Source organism: Cavia porcellus, unplaced genomic scaffold (genome assembly GCF_034190915.1).
Source record: "Cavia porcellus strain 051 isolate PalLab524CR breed Dunkin Hartley unplaced genomic scaffold, mCavPor4.1 scaffold_13, whole genome shotgun sequence".
Classification (NCBI taxonomy): Eukaryota; Metazoa; Chordata; class Mammalia; order Rodentia; family Caviidae; genus Cavia; species Cavia porcellus.
The window spans coordinates 58,723,674-58,740,375 of NW_026947496.1; positions in this window are offsets into that span (position 1 = coordinate 58,723,674).

Here is a 16,702-nt window from a genome sequence, read left to right on the forward strand (position 1 = left end):
TGGGTTTCCTGTAAACAGCATATGGTTGGATTTTGTTTCTTGATCCATTCTGATAGTCTGTTTCTTTTGATTGGCGCATTGAGACCATTTACATTAATGGTTATTACTGTTAAATGCTGGTTAATTGTAGGAATGTTATCTCTCTGCTGTTGCATCTTTATCTTTCTGTTCTGTTTAATTATTTGCTTTGCTTAGTGGTTTTTTCCTTTGTGTATCTAAACTGTCTTTCTTTTTTTTCTTTTTTCTTTTTTTCTTTTTTTTTGTCTTTTTCCTTTTTATTGGTACCGGGGATTGAACTCACGACTGCCTGCTTGCAAGGCAGGCGCTTATGCCGCTGAGCTAAATCCCCAGCCCCTTAAACTGTCTTTCAATATTTTTTGCAGGGTTGGTTTGGTGTTCATGAAGTTCTTCAGCTGTTCTTTGTCATGGAAGTATCGTATTGCACCATCTATTTTGAATGATAGTTTTGCAGGATATATCAGTCTTGGTTGGAAATCATTTTGTTTTAGGATCTGGAATACTTCACTCCATGCTCTTCTTGACTTTATCGTTTGTGCTGAGAAGTCTGCTGTGATTCTGATAGGTTTTCCTTTATAAGTGATCTGTCTTTTCTCTCTGACAGCTTTTAATAATCTATTCTTGTGTTGGATTTCTGGGATGGTGATTATTATATGTCTGGATGTAGTTTTATTTTGGTTATGACTGTTTGGAGCTCTATATGCTTCACTCATCCTGATGTCAGTTTCTGATCTCATGCTTGGGAAATTTTCAGCTATTACTTCTCTAAATATCCTCCTGACATCCTTTATGTTGTCTCCCTCTCTTTCATTAATCCCTATCATTCTTATGTTATTCTTCTTTGCATCGTCTTGCAGTTGTTGAATTGTTGTTTCCTGATTCCTTGTTATTTTCAAAAGATCTTTCCTTTCCTGTTCACTAGCTGCAATCCTGTCTTCAAGGTCTGAAATTCTATCTTCACTTTCATTAAGGCTGTTTTTACAACTTTCAGTGGAGTTTTTTATTTCCTGTATATCTCTGTGCATCTGCATTATGTATTCTGTTTGTTTCTTATATTGCTTGTCTAGGGATTCTATCTTTTTGTTTAGTTCCTCCAATTTTTTATCTGTGTTTTCTTTAGATATATTTAGAATCTCTTTCATTTCTTTTATCATTTCTTCTTTTATCTGGGAGATTATTTCGAGTTTGAATTTCTTTAAAGCTTCCTGGAGTTGCTTGTCAATTTCAGTTGCTATTGTGTCCGATATATGAGGTGGATGGGATATATTTTCTTCTATATACATTGCTCCTAGGGTTTCTTGAGATGGGCTGGAGGTTTGAGGTTGTAATTTGGTCTTTCGTTTTGTCATTTTCCTATATTTCTGTGTTTCAAGTGTTATTTGAAAGCTTCCTCAGGATCTGTTGAAAATCCCCTTCTATGTTTGGAGCTACTGAGACTCTGGCACCGCGCTACCTCAAGCCATTGGGCCTACAGAACCAGTGGCCCTCCTCTGCCTGCTCAGAACTCTGCAGTTCCAGACAAGCTGGGCCTCAGGGACACTGTGCGTCCACCTGCCCCTTGGAAGCTCCACAGTTCTTCAATCGCAGCTGGATTAGGGTACTCACCACAGGCCACGGTGCCTCAGGAACCTGTGGACCCTCCCTGGTTGCAGAGATATCCACAGTCCTCCAGACACACACGGAGAGGCCGATGCAGGCACCCCAGATCCGCCGAGCTCCTCCTCTGTACACTGATGGCTAGGTGTGGCCGCAAAACAGCAAAAAGGGCTCGGCTGATAGTGTGGGCTGGCCCACCTGTCGGGAGCTCAGCAATTCTCCAAGTGTAACCGGAATGGGGAGGCTGATGTGCAAGCCTCAAACCCACCTCTCCCCTTCACTGCACCTGGAAGCCTGGGGGGACTCCAGCAGTCTGGGCGGAGATATCCAGAGTCCTCCAGACATGCAGAGAGGCCAGTGAGGGTACCCCAGATCTGCCCAGCTCCTCCTCTGCAGACCGATGGCCAGGCACAGCAGCCAAACAGGCTCACAAAAATAACTTAATGATTTGTATTGTTTGATTGACTTTGCAGTCTGAGCATCTACTTAGAACAATAGGCAATAGAACATCTATGAGCTATTTGTTTCTGTCTTGTTTTGGAAATTCAGTATTTTCTCACTTTGTTGTTTTCTTCCACTTTATTATTTTGTCTTATTGAATGTTCTGTTTTGATTGGTTTTAGTCTGTCTGGTTTTTTTTGATTTAATTATGTCTGATGGGATAGACAGTAATTTTGAAGATAATAAGAGGCATTAATGGTTGCCATTGGTGATTTCCTATTACCCAGTTTTGAGTCTTGTATCACTTTCATTGTTTTATTTTGATTGGTTTTATTCTGGTTTATTTTGCTTTGTTATATTCTCTTTAAATTAAAAAATAAAAATAAGTTTAAAAGTGCATTATATTCATGTGAGCATGGTGACACATGCCTATAATCCCAGCACTGGGGAAGCTGAGGCAGGAGGAGTGTTGCAAATTCAATACCTGCCTGAGCAGATATTGAACAACATAGCAAAATTATTCTCAAAAAACCAGACAAAAATTGTTTTAAATCTCATTTTATTGCAGAGTCGGAAAATAAACCACATAAGCTAGACATTTTTTTTCCAGTTCTTGTGGACTCATGTGGAAACAGCCAAGGATTTTGTGACTTATAATTTTAACGTGTAGATGACAGTTACATTTTCAATATGATAGTTCAGAAAAATACTCTTAAAAGAACTTTTAGTACTATTCTATTGCTTACAGCTGCATAACTCTAATCCTAATAAGTTCTGTGTTATTCTATAATGATACTGTAAGCTCTATTGCACCATTCCTGGTTTCTTAGACAAAATGTTTAACACAAGTAAAAACTATTATCATCTTTCCCATATTGTGATGCCGTATGTTTCAATGTGTGTCTGTAAACTGTTTAATTAGATTTGAGAGGTTCTAGTGACATCGTCACGGACAGAAATGATAATGCCAAACTTGTAAATTATACTTTTTATAAGTGCTAAACCTGAGACTAAAGAAATTATTATATTAAAAAATAACAACATGTTTGGTTAAACAAAAGATGGGTGATTGATAGGAGAAGAAGGTTTTTTTAGAAACTGAGTGCCTATCATATGATCACTGCTTATTTGTTCCAGGTTCTTATTTGCTTCTCACATTGTTGCTGGTAAAATGTGAATGCAAGCTGAACTCATAATTGTTTTGTCAAACCCTGCTAAAGTAATATTTTTATCCTACTCTAAATTTGAAGATATATTTGACTAGATCATGTCATCCATCTTTAAGGCATATGTCCAAGTCTGTAAATTGTATTGAGCTTCTATTTTAACAGGATGGAGATGAGTGAGATTTATTTCCCCATTTCTGACATGCTTGAGCAAGAAAACAAAGCTACTCCACAATCCTCAAAATAGAAAAAAAAAAAAAAAAAACCTGCACTCTGCTCAATAGGTTTTGGAAAATAAAAACACAAATCAAAACCTTCTAACAGCACATCTGTTCTTATTTACAGGAATTAGGTGGTGCAGACTGCAGCTCAGAATCAGAGGTAAGCATTACATTTAATCTGCCATGCCTGCAGGTTTTATGGAGTTCAAACGTTTAGAAGGTTTGGCTTGACAAACTCTCTCATTACATTTCTTGAGGTAGCACTGTCATCTTTGTCCGGTATCTCACTAATAACATTTCCAGTTCAGTAGGAGCAGACATTGCTCATTGCATTTTATTTGATCTCAGGCTATTTAATACTAGAAGATGTTGTGTGCACATCATTCCTTTAGGATTTTAAAACATTTGGTTAAAGGTACATCCAATTATGTTATATCTTTAAGCAACTTGAAAGTGTGGCTATATATAGGAATTTACCATAGCACTAAGCAGACATGAAGTTAAGGTTGTTGAACACACTGACTAAAGAGGGAATCTAAGTTAAAAATGACATTTTGTCCTTCCTTTGTGCTACTGTGAAAATGAAAGAAATTGAATACAAGATAAATTCAAGGAAATTGAGAGTTTTACTTGTCCTTACAGATGCATCATTTGTAAAGGATGATAATACACATTTGAAATTATCAGGAACCTAAAACCATTTCTTCTAAATGATTTCACTTGAACCCTAAAATATTTCTACAGTACAAAAAGAATAACATATTGTTTTTCCCCCCACCAAAGGATACACAGAATATCTATTTTATTTGTGATTTTAAGATCTCAAAGAAGTGTACATACCACAAAATGTTCGGCCGCATTATTTATACATCAAAATTGATACTGTCTATATTGTGTAATCTGACTGCTGCCAGTAAGTATGTGTGTGTGCATTTGTGAGTGCATTTGTGCATACACACACTTACTAGTGGGAAGAGAGTGGTAAGACAAAAGCATCAGGGACCAAGCAATGTGTATTTGCTGAGTGAATTAGGATACTTTCTGTACCATACAATCCAACTCAAACAGCTTTAAACACTAAAACAATTTTATTGGTTGGTTTAAACATAAACTCCATTGCTTTTGTAGGTCCCCTAGATTTGTGCTTGAGTTTGCCAGATTTACTCTTGGGCATGTCTCATATGTGTGAAAGGTCAGTGGCAGTTTTGAGAAATCTGTGACCCATTGTTCTCCCCGTAAATCCTAAGATTTAAGTATGTTCCAGTAGCTCCAAAGCTGTCCCCGTGGAAACAAGAAGACATATAGACTTGGATTAGCTGATGCAGTGAGCAAAGGAAGGATGGGTTGAAATATTCTATGTATAATTTGATTGGTTGTTCCCTTCCCTTAGCTACAGGGATATTATGTGGTATGAGTTGAAACTGTAGCTTCTATCGTGAATATCATTAAATACCCTAAAATTCTAAATGTGGCTTGTCACTATTTGGATCTAGATATGCAGAGTTATAATTATTTACCTTCAGATTAAGAGAGATAAGTTAATGTACTATAATGTAATACTCTTTAAATTGCTTCTTAATGCAGATAAATAAAACCATTGTCATTCTGTTATTGAGTTTCTTCCTCATTTTCAATATCAGTTATCTTCATCTTAACAAGGCATAATTTAATGCATTTTAGGTATCTTTATGTTGATGTATGTTTTTTTAAAATTTGTTTTATGTGCATAACTTGTGATTTAGAAGTAATACTGAACTACCTAACCTAGAAATATGTTTTAATGATATATGTAAAGTGATGTATGTATACCCAGTTCGTTGCTTCTCATTGCAGCACAATTGTCTGAGGTAGACATATATTACATTTTACTCAATTGATTTCCTCAGAAATGGACAACAGTATTGCTTCCAGCCTTCCACTACCATACATATCATTGTGATAAAATTATGTTTAAATAGAATGCAAAAGTAACTCTCAGTTTGTCCTCTAGGAATGATGTCATGAGAATTTTTCAATACTGTATAAAAGTAGTGTTGTATTTTCTTACCTAAAATCAACCCTGTATCAGTCAGTGCTTACCAGAGAAACAGCTTTAATGAAACACACAAATATATAAGGAATTACAAGGCTGGCTTACAATGGCCACCTGCAGAGTCAGATGTAGAAGACTGCAAAGGTTCTGTCTACTCGCTATAGATCCAAAGGACCCAGTTGAAGGCCTGGAGTTCAGTGCAATATCCCGTGCAAGTCTGTACCAGGAGGCCAAAGGTTTGCAATAGAAGGCTCAATAAACTACACTGGAAGCTGGAAAAAGACCTTCCAATTGAAGGTGAAGTAGTAGAGCTGCTCTGAGGAAGAAGTGTTTTTTTGTTTCCCTTTCATTCTATTGAGACAGCCTACTGGTTAGTGCTCCTCATATCCTGAGTGTGTCTTCTGTGACTCCGTCTAGCCATATCTAGAGCTATGCTGATCTAATCTGGTTGAGCACTTCTTACTCAAGTTGACTCAATAAGTTAACCCTCATAGTCCCTTAAAGCCTAATGTGTTTGAAAGCTGGCCTTCTATGGGGGTGCTGTAACTGACCTGCTGGTTTGATAGGCAAGCATGAGGTGCATGATGTGGAAGGGCCCATTTCTTTTCCTGGGTCCTCCCTATGCTCTCTGCTTCATGGTGACCTTCATATGAGCAGCTTTTTCCTCTCAGACCCTTCTACTGAGCATTTTCTGTCTTGGAGCCCACTATAACTGTGAGATAACTTTTAAATCGTGAATGTCGTGTATTGTCTCTCAAGGAAACTTTCTAAAATATGGACCTATATGCTCAGAGAGACTCTCAGAACTGAATTAAGAATACACTAGTATACCTGTAATCTAAGAACAAGAAATTACAGTTAGAAAAGGTCTCTTACCACTACGGATGTAAACATTCGTTGGCAACCTCCAGGTGACACTCAGAATACTACAAGATAAAACATCATCACAGAAATTCTTCAGATCTCTTGACCAGTTCCTGCTAGCAGACATTAATTAAAAGAGCAGGAAGACGTCTTTGCCTGGATATTTCCATTTGAAAATATATGAACATTCAGCTAATTTTTACAATTTACTTTGTTCTAGTATTTTAGCTAAAAAAGTACGTGGAAAATGCAGTTTAAACATTTTGGCCTGTGTGATGCCAAAAAGCATATTAAACAGACAGTGGGAATGATTTGGAGAAGCAATACAAAGCTCACGACATGCCAGTTTTCTCCTTTCTGGTACTGTGATGTGTAACATTTTTCAGTATTCTGTTTGTTCTTTTTTGTTTTCCACTTCTATAGAATATTTGTTCACATTCTTTTCCCATTATTTTCCTAATTGGTATCTTGGCTTTATTATTTAACATTTAACATCATTCTATATTCTAGATGTTTAGACACCATTCCATGTTGAACCACACAAGCCTTCTGTCAGATTACGACTGCTAACTTTTCCATGATGTCTTGAATCCATCTCATGTTTATCACTATACATACCACATTAGGTAGATACATTAGTCAGCAGTTTTCATGTAGATATTAAGGATATATACATGATATATATGAAGGGATTTATTATTGATATTCTTTTATACAATGATAGCTGCTGAGAAGTTTGCATAATGCCAGCTGCATGCTAGAGACCCTGGGATGCTGGTAGTAGCTAATTCTAGTACCAAAGAAGTTGAAGGGGTAACTCAGTCTCAAGCTGAAGGCCTAAAAGCTTATGTGAGCCCTGGAATCCAAGGATGGTAAAGCCTGCAACTCTGGCATGTAAGGCAGCTGAAGAAGAGTGTATACAGCTCTCAGTGAGAGACAATTATTTCCTTTTTGAATTATTTTTTATTTTATTTTTTAATTTAGGATCTCAGCCACTGGATGTTGCCCAATGCTGAGGGTAGATCTTCTTTACTAATTCTGCTGATGCTCACATCCCCATTTTTTTCTATAAACATCCTCACAATCTGTATTCCTTAATTCAATCAAAGTGATACTCAAAATTAAATATTACTGTAAAGATCTCATTCCTTTTTTAACTAAATTTATGAGAATCATCCATTTAACAATTTTATGTGTATTTAATTGTGATATAGCTTCATTAAATAACAAAATCCTGGGTGTATACCTGTGTATGCGTATGAAATGTATATGTCATTTTTTGATTGCTTTGGTCTATTTATATACTAATAAATGTATAATGAAAAGAGATGACATGGAAAATTCATTAAAATATGCAAGAAATATAAATGTTGTGTTTCTGTATTCACATAACAACCTTCCATTTACATGTTTGTGTGTCTTCTCTTCCTTTAAAGATACTAATCTTGTTAAATTAGGGACAAAATGATCTTAACTTTCTCTAGACTGCAATACTTTTATGCCTTTGTGTTAATAGAATTTCCCCTCCACCCTTTTCACTTTAAAGTCCATGTTAGTTCAGGACCTATATCTTTAGATACATTTTCAGCTATTTTCTAGGGTCTTTAAAACACTCCTATGTAATTTCCACTGAAATTTCAAGGACTTTATAGAGGGTAATGAAATGGAAAATTTATCATTCTATCAAAGAATTTTTATGTTTTCTCACAAAACAAAGTCTCAGTTTTTATTTGAATCTTAAAATATTATGTATACTATTTTTATCTCTGAGATTAATTCCTAGATAGTATGTTGAACCATACAATGTATCATTTTTATTGTTCATAGAAGGGCTGAATAATGCTAAGTGTGTATAGTATAACAGAATATTTTGTAATGGTGTACCTATAATTAGTGACATATTTCAATCTTCCATTTATTTTTGATGCTGAAAATAATCGTTAATGTACAAAATAATATTTTATGCCTCTATCTTAGTTGTGTTGCTGATTTTACCTGTAATCTATCATGTGACATATCAGTTAAAATAATAGTAAAATTTCATTTGCAATATTCATAAATATCCATAACATTTTTCCCTATATAACTGATAAGAATATAAGAAGTTCAGAATGAATACCAGTAAAGATCATTATTCCTTTTAAAAGAAAATGATTATGTGTTACTTTCTATTGACTTTATATTTTTGTTATATAAACATTCCCACATTCGAAAAGCTCCTTCAGTGCCCTTGGGTTGCTAAGAGATTATTATGTTTTCATTACAAATATTTAAAGAAAGATTTATTTGAATATTGAATTTTTAAATGAATTTTTTATGAGTCATTATTTTAAACGGATTTACTAATGATTTTCTGATGCAGGATTGTCCATTGTAGATGCTGCTTGTTCCCTCGATGTTTTGTCTCTTCCTCTCTTAAGCAAGTCAACCGGTTAGAGCCAACATTTGAAGCAAGCCTTCCTTGCTGACAGTGAGGTTATGTACCTAAGTACAGGAAATGGAATGATAGCAAAATTGTTATCAGTCATTCTTAGATGATCTCCAAATTGACAGACAACACTTGCCCTGTGCATTGACCAGGCCTCCCTTCCTGTTGACTAGAAGTTACAGTCACTGGGGTGCAGTTAGAAAGCCATGAACTAAGCATGGGACGCCTGTCATAGTACCTTGAACAAATCAGACTTTCCAATGGGATTAAAAAGAAATTCTTATCTACTTAAATTGCTGAAATTTGAGAGTTATTGGTTACCTCAATTAAACTTTTATGTTAGTTACAGCTTAGAAATTTATGAGTCCTAATTTGTTAGAATTTACTATGACTTTTATAGATATGCTGGTGGATCAATTTAAGCAATACTCAGTGTATTTTTTGCATTTATATCAATACTCAAAATGTGGCTAAAATTTCTGTTTTATTATTTAATCAGTACATTGAAGAGTATTTTCTTCTTTAATTATACGTAGCTCGTGGTTTTTAATAAAATGTATAATCCCCTCTTGAAATAATTTTGATAGCTTTTACTCTTTTAAAGCATTTGTTGGAAAAAGAACTAGAAAAATGCTATATTTTAAGTTGAATTGTGTCCACCTTTGAATATGTGTTAAACTTGTAGGTTCTATGCACATGTAATAAAATTACTTTCAGATCATTACAGTGGCTTTTATTCCAATATAATTAGTTCCCTTAAGAGATCAAAGTGAAAAACACAATATTCACTAAGAAAATATGTGAAGATAGACACAAATTTTTTATCCTTTGCACATATAAATAAATGTGATTTTATTTGTTTTCATTATATGTTTACTAATGTCATATTGGCATAAAAATTACCTTGCTTGGTTAATAATACTTCCATTAGTTTATCTCTCTCTTATTTCCTATCTTATTTCTCTGGTGAGAAGCCAGAGGACACTTAGTATCCACTGGTGGAAAAGTCATCATTTAGTTTTCGCAGTTCTTTAGGTATACTTTCTACTTTGCACGTTATTTCAGGAAACAAAATTGCTAAACTATAGTTATCAGTAATTTTTTTCATTGTATTTGAATTGAATTGTATTATTCATGGATTGTATTCTTCAAGATCATTTAAGCTTTTGCTAGCAAGCTATTCAAAATTCTTACAGTTTTTCAACCTTCCATATACTCTTCTTTTTCATGGCTCCAGAATCATGCTCATATTTTGAAATTTTTGGTATTGCAGCATTATGCTTCAAAGTGCCAGAATTCAGTCAGTTATTTCTCAAAAAAAAATCTGAATTTAGGTTAAAGTAATTTTAAAAAATGTTTCACAAGGTCATTAGTCCTAGAGACCTCACTTCCTTCCCAGATGGCTTGGTCTATAGGCTGCCTGAGTACATTCAGCACTTAGTAAGTGGCTTGTCATAAACCTGCTTCTGACAGAGAAATCTAACTTGATTTGAAAATAACATATAGCTATTTCTGTCAAATTCTGTGTTCACATGTAACAGCCTCTGTGTTCTGTGTAGACATAGGAGTCTGATTACCACTATATGGAAATTATGGCTTAGTTACTTTTTCCTTGTAAGAGGAAATACCCAACACCAAAGTTAAGGAAGGATTTAGTTGAGCTCACAGTTTATAGAGGCTTCAGTTCATACTTGGCTAGCTCTGAGGCAGGGCAGCCTGGAGAAAAAGTTCATGGCAGTCAGACAAGATACAGAGCAAAATGAAGGCAGGAGTAGGAATATATATCTTTCCATGCCACATCCCATTATGTACTTTTTCCCAGAAAGCTTCAGGCCCTAGCATCACACCCAGTTATAAACCCATTAGTCAACTAATCCAGTATCATGTACCCATGATCCAGTATCACAGGCCCATAATCCAGTTATGCCCTAAAGCACAACCTATGACTGCATAAGGCATTGAGAGGGATATCTATCATAGGCATCGACCATAACATATTTGAATACAGCAACCAATTGCTAAGGCATAATTTCCACCACAGATCTGGAGAGTAAGCATTGCTGTGAGTATCAATACAAAATATGTAATAATGATCACTTGAAATTGATATGTTGGTACTTATTATACCCTAGAGATTTTTATAATTTTATTGCTAGCTCATGATTATATGTAATTGGTGTCCAAAAGACAGCTAATCTTAAAATTGTATCCATGCAAGGCTCACCCATAATAAATTTCCATTATCATAATACTTAAAGGCAATATTGTAATGATCCTTATTGTTAAAAGTGGCACATTCTTCGTCTTGGTATCAAATGAAGCATAAATGGAATGAAGTACTCAAATTGACTAAAAATGCAGTGAGGTTATTTCAACTGCGCCTGTAAGCTGCTAGCGTGTTGGCTATACTATTGGGAAGTTCCTTTAAACTACTGACCATGTCCTGCCAGACTCAGAAGACAACATCTAACATGGTTACCTCTTAATGTGCTCTAGCATTTAGGGGCTACACAAAACAAATTCAAGATGGCTTAGATGTACTATGTCTATAAAATGGACCAACATAAAGGTAAGCCTTTAATGCATTTCATTAAGAGGAAGTGTTTACTTTCCTTTATTTGCAAGCAACCCTTTCCTTAATTTGAGATATATGATCTGAGAATGCTACTGAATTCAATAAAATCAAATAAAGTGTTGAAAGGTGCTGATAGGAACTCAACAAATCCTCCAAAATATATTCTACTATTAGAGCTACTGTAGACCATTCTTAGATTTGGCCATCTTAGCAGTAGCTTTGAAAAGAAGAGACAGATTCACAGCAGTGTAATTAGAATTACACAGGCAAATAGTAGTAGATTAGGTAAGGAAGTGTTATTTCTATGTTAGCAATCTATTTTCAGTTATTTATTCTTTCCTTATTTTAAAAAAAGTTTGTCTTTTTCATGTCACATTGCAGAAAAAATACAGGAGTCATCTCTTTGGTAGAATCTTGGAATGGTGCTGATAAGAGAAAGATTAACCTAACAGCCAATTTCAATAGAGACTTGTTTCCCATTAGGGCAACTAATTTTTACCTCTGCAATTTGATTTGTGACATAACCTGAAAGAATTTTAGTGATAGAACTCTTTTACTTCTGAAGAAGTCCATTCTAAAACAAACCCCCCCCCAAAAAAAAAAAAAAAACAAAGAAAAATACTTGGTCACTTAGAAGAATTTCTGTCAGTTGAAGTGATTTTATCCATTTGAAATTTCTACACACTGATATAAATTCTGCCCTTGCAATATCCATCCCGTGTCTCACTTCTCTCTCTCAAGACTGCCTTTATATGTTTGTAACAGTGACTTTCAGAATTTTGTTAAGTCATTTTGTAAAGCTGAATGATCCTACCACTTATGACTTTTGCTTATCATCAAGTTACCATTGATTTTGCTGAGACAGGCGTGTGGACTTGTTCTTCCTTTCATAATCTTTTAAAGCATCAAGAGTCTATGGTGAAAAAACTAATAGGAGCCAAACTTGATCCAGTTGTTATACTTTCTTCTGTATTCTCAAAAGAATTAAAGTCAGCATACTACAGAAATATCTGAATATCCAGGTTCTCTGCAGCATAGTTCACTATAATTAAACCAAGGAAACAACTTTACTACACATCAACCAATGAACAAATGAAGAAAATGTTGTATTTGAATGTGCAAAATGGAATATTATTTATCCATAAAGAAGAATTAAATTTTGGCATCTGTGAAAAGTTATAAAACTAGATCATTCTGTTAAGCCTAAATAAAACTTAGAAAGTCAAATGTTACTATTTTTCTCTGATAATATAGAGAATCTAGAGAATTTAGAAAAAGAGAGAAACAGACAGATGGCGACAGAGAAAAAGAGAGCATGAAAGTAGAAGGGAGACTACGAAAGAAAAGAAAAGAAATAAGATAGAGGGGAAAGGGAAATATGAGGAAAAATGAAACCTATCACAAAATGTTACATGTATATAGAACTGTCCCAACTAAAACCCACGATTGTGTATAATTAATTTTAACTGTTAAAAATATAGGCTATGTATTTTTAAAACATTTTATCTCACTTCTCACTGACATGGAAGGGGTGGATTCAGTCAAAAGACTTGTTTAGTTTTCCCCAATAATAAAGTTTTGGTCCATAGTAACACATCATGTTGATGAGCTGCTAATGAACACTAATGTAAAACTGATAAAGGCAGAAGGTAATCTAAATAATCATGAAATTAAGATAATCTAAATAGTCATGAAGTTAAGAGGAAAGCCCAATATAATGTAAAAAATGAAGTTTAACATACTGACACATACATCAAGGTGTCAAATTGAGAGATACAAACAAATATCAGGATCATTTAAGTCAATAAATTAATACGATATATGAACATGCACTGGATGGAATGCACCAAAGCATTTGATGAGTGTGATAGTTACTCCTTATTGTTGGTTTTATTGACTGATGCCTACATAAATTATTGAAAATGATAACATTAATATCACCCAGAGATTATTAACACATTGAAGAGGGCAAAGGGCTCTTTTGAGGTAGGTCCTGCTTGGAGGATGTAGGTCACTGGGTAAGGCTTTGAAAAGTCTAACATTCCAGGAAATCTTTCCCTCTTGTTCTCCAGCTGTAATAAGGTGAGCAATTTTTCCCACCCTATCCCTTTTTCTATGATGTTTCTTTTTTGAAGCCAGCCACATGTGATTGAAACTTCTTATAATATGAGCCCAATTACAGCTTTTCTTGTTTAAATTACAATTTCGGGTATTTGACCATGACAATGAAAAGCTACCTAAAACAATGAGTGTTTAGAAGTAATCTTTCAGCACGTAGGGGCCATTTCCTAATCAAATGCCAAAATGAGAACTCTAAAGAGAGGTAGCAACTCCTGTTTAGTTCACTCAAAAACAAGCAGTGTAGATTATTAGAAATTTTTATTGAGTCAGGCAATGTTTCTGTGCACTCAAAGATGACAATCCTTTTGGAGCTACAATGACCACTAGTTAGGAAAAATATGCAGACTTTGAGGTTCTAATGGATTATTTTTAAAACCACATATTACACTGAATATTATACAAGAATCATGGTATTATCTTTACTATAGACAAATGTTGAAGGTTTAAATATAATAACAAAATATGTTTTTCAGATTATCTAGACCTTGAACCTAGTTAATGCATCCTACTTTATATTTTACTTCCTCTGGTTGATCCTTTTCCAATTTGATTGTCTGTTTGAAATTTTAATGTCAGTGGAAGAGAAAAATAGGTGAGACTGCACTATAAATATTCAGGGCTATCCATGTAATCCAACTCAGTAGAGTCAAGTTAATTTTGCCATTGAGGTTGGTAAACATAAATTGCTGTGTGCTAAAATGATCAGGAAATTTAATGGTGAGGTGAGGCCCCCAGTTTTGTACTGTGAAAGTGAAAGCAATTTTTTTTGCTGAAAGAAAATGCATTTAAAAGCACAAAATACTAACCATAATTTGAAAGTATGCATGTATTTTTTAAAAAATATATGCTTGCCTATGACCAAATAGCCTCATATGAAAAGTAGGTCATAAAATAATTTACCTACAAAAAGATATTTAATTAATGGAACATTTAAATATTGCAAATGATTGATAAATGATACTGCAGAATCCTCTTTTAAAAAGTATATTGCAGCTGTTCTTTCACTACCAGAACTACAGAGTATACAAAATTTCCTTATTCCATCTGTTACAGTTTTTGTCTAGATGTCCCCCCAAAGCCTCATACAGTTTAGACAGATCTTTTGTGGTGGTAACTGCATCTAGATTATATGGAGTATGTAATTGATTCCTAGTGCAATGTTGGGATTAAGGATGTGAGTTTTTCACCAGCATTAGGGCAATATTATGATTTGAGTCTGGATATCCTTGAAAAGCTCCATGAAGTCAGAGGGGATGCAGATCTTTCAAAGGTGGCTGTGATTGGTTTATTGCCTAGTGCTGGGATTGGTGATGTGAGTGCTGCACCTGCCCAGGGGCAGGAAACCAGCATACCATATAAGGGTGGGAAAGAGGCATGCTTTTCTCCATTTTGCCCTTTTTGTTCTTCCCACTTGAGGCCATCATAAATGGCTGCTCATTAGCCATACCACTTTGCCTTGAAACCAGCGGAGTATGAGCTGAAACATTCAACAATTGTAAACTAAATAAATGTTTCCTTCCTTCATTCTGGGCATCAAATATTCAGACTCAGAAGTTGAAAATTAACCAACACAGAATTTGGTACCAGTGGAATGGGGTCATTGTTATGACTGTACCTGAACATGTGGTTCAAGAGCCTTCAGGAATAGCTTGTGGAAAGTGTTTGGAAAAGTTCAGATATGTTATCTGAAAGGGTAGCCCTGGAAAGGCTTAGGCTATTTTGTATGGGAGATTCTGGTAAGAACTCAGAAGACCAGTAGTCTGATAGAATTCCTGCAGGTAAAGACCATGCTTGGGATGTTTCTGCTGGGAAGAAGGACTGCATTGGCTGTTGAACTTCATATGAAGCATATTACTGCTTGGCAGAAAGTTTGCATTTTGTTCCTGTCCAGACATTTTACTTGAGACTGAGATTAAGAGGACTAATTAACCTGGCAGAAGACATTTCAAGGTAGTCTAATGTTGATGGCTATGTTGGTGAATTTTAGTCAGTTCTATATTGAGAATCAAGAGCAAAGAGCCCAACAGGATAATTTAAAACACTGTGAGTTCAACCAGAAAGGAAATTTCAGTAAAGCTGTGGACTACAAGGATACAACTGATGAGATACTGATTGCTGCGAAGGAACAGGAGAATGGGAGAGATGGCCTGGAGGCATCACGGGAAACAAGTGGCATGTCTCCACTCTTTGCAGCCTAAAAGCTGCAAAAGTAAAAGACTTTCCTCTGATAAGAAAGCCAAAGAACACCATCTTCCAGAAAGATGGCAACCACACTATGTTCCAGAATGGAGGCAGTGACCAAACCAAATTCCATAATGGTGGCAGCTGTACCAGGTTCCAGAATGGTAGTAACATAGAGAACTTGTACCTCACAATCAGGTTTTGAGTGCTCAGCAATCCAGGTACTCAGTCTCTACAACCAAGACCGAGAAAAGCCTGGCAACTGTTCCAGTTGGTAGCAGACATTGGAAGCATCCATGCGGCACTGGTTTTAGGTGAATGGAGAATGCATGAGTTCTGAGGTTACAAAGAGTTTCACCTAGAATTCAGAAAAAGATGTAGGAAGCCAGGCATGTACCCTTGAGAAGACAGTGTGTGGAGCTGTGAGTGCGAAGCCAAAGGTGCAGTGGAGAACCCAGAAGTTTAGAAAACTCAGGAGAATGGATTGTCTAAGAAAACCTGCAAGGAAGGAGCAAAGTGGGCCTTAGAGAAAAGCTGTGGGAGCTACAACTACTAGAAGTACCATAGGGCTAGAGCCATGCAAACCTTTTGTAGTTCACAATTTACCACAGATTGATTTGAGTGTTCCACATGGAACTAAAGGATTTAAATGTTTGCCCTGCTGGATTTTGAATTTGATTTGGTCCCAACCTTTGTATCCCCCTGTTTGAACCTTTTGGAATGGAAATGTTTATCTTGAGCCATTGAAATTTGGAAAGGTTTAATTATCTCATCATTTGTAAAGGGGCTCACAGCTGAGTTTGCCTTAAATATCAAAGGAAACTTTGGACTTGAGCCTTTCAGCAATGCTGAAGCAGGACTTTGCAACTCTTGGAGGTGGACTAAATGTCTTTTTCATAAAGAATATGCATGATGTCTTTGGGGAACTAGGGGTGGAATGTTATGTTTTAAGTCTGGATGGTCCCCAAGAACCCTATATAGTCAAGGAAGTTTGCTTCTACAATCTGTGAATGACTCATGGTCCAATGCTGAGATTAGGGGTGTGAGTAGCACACCCAA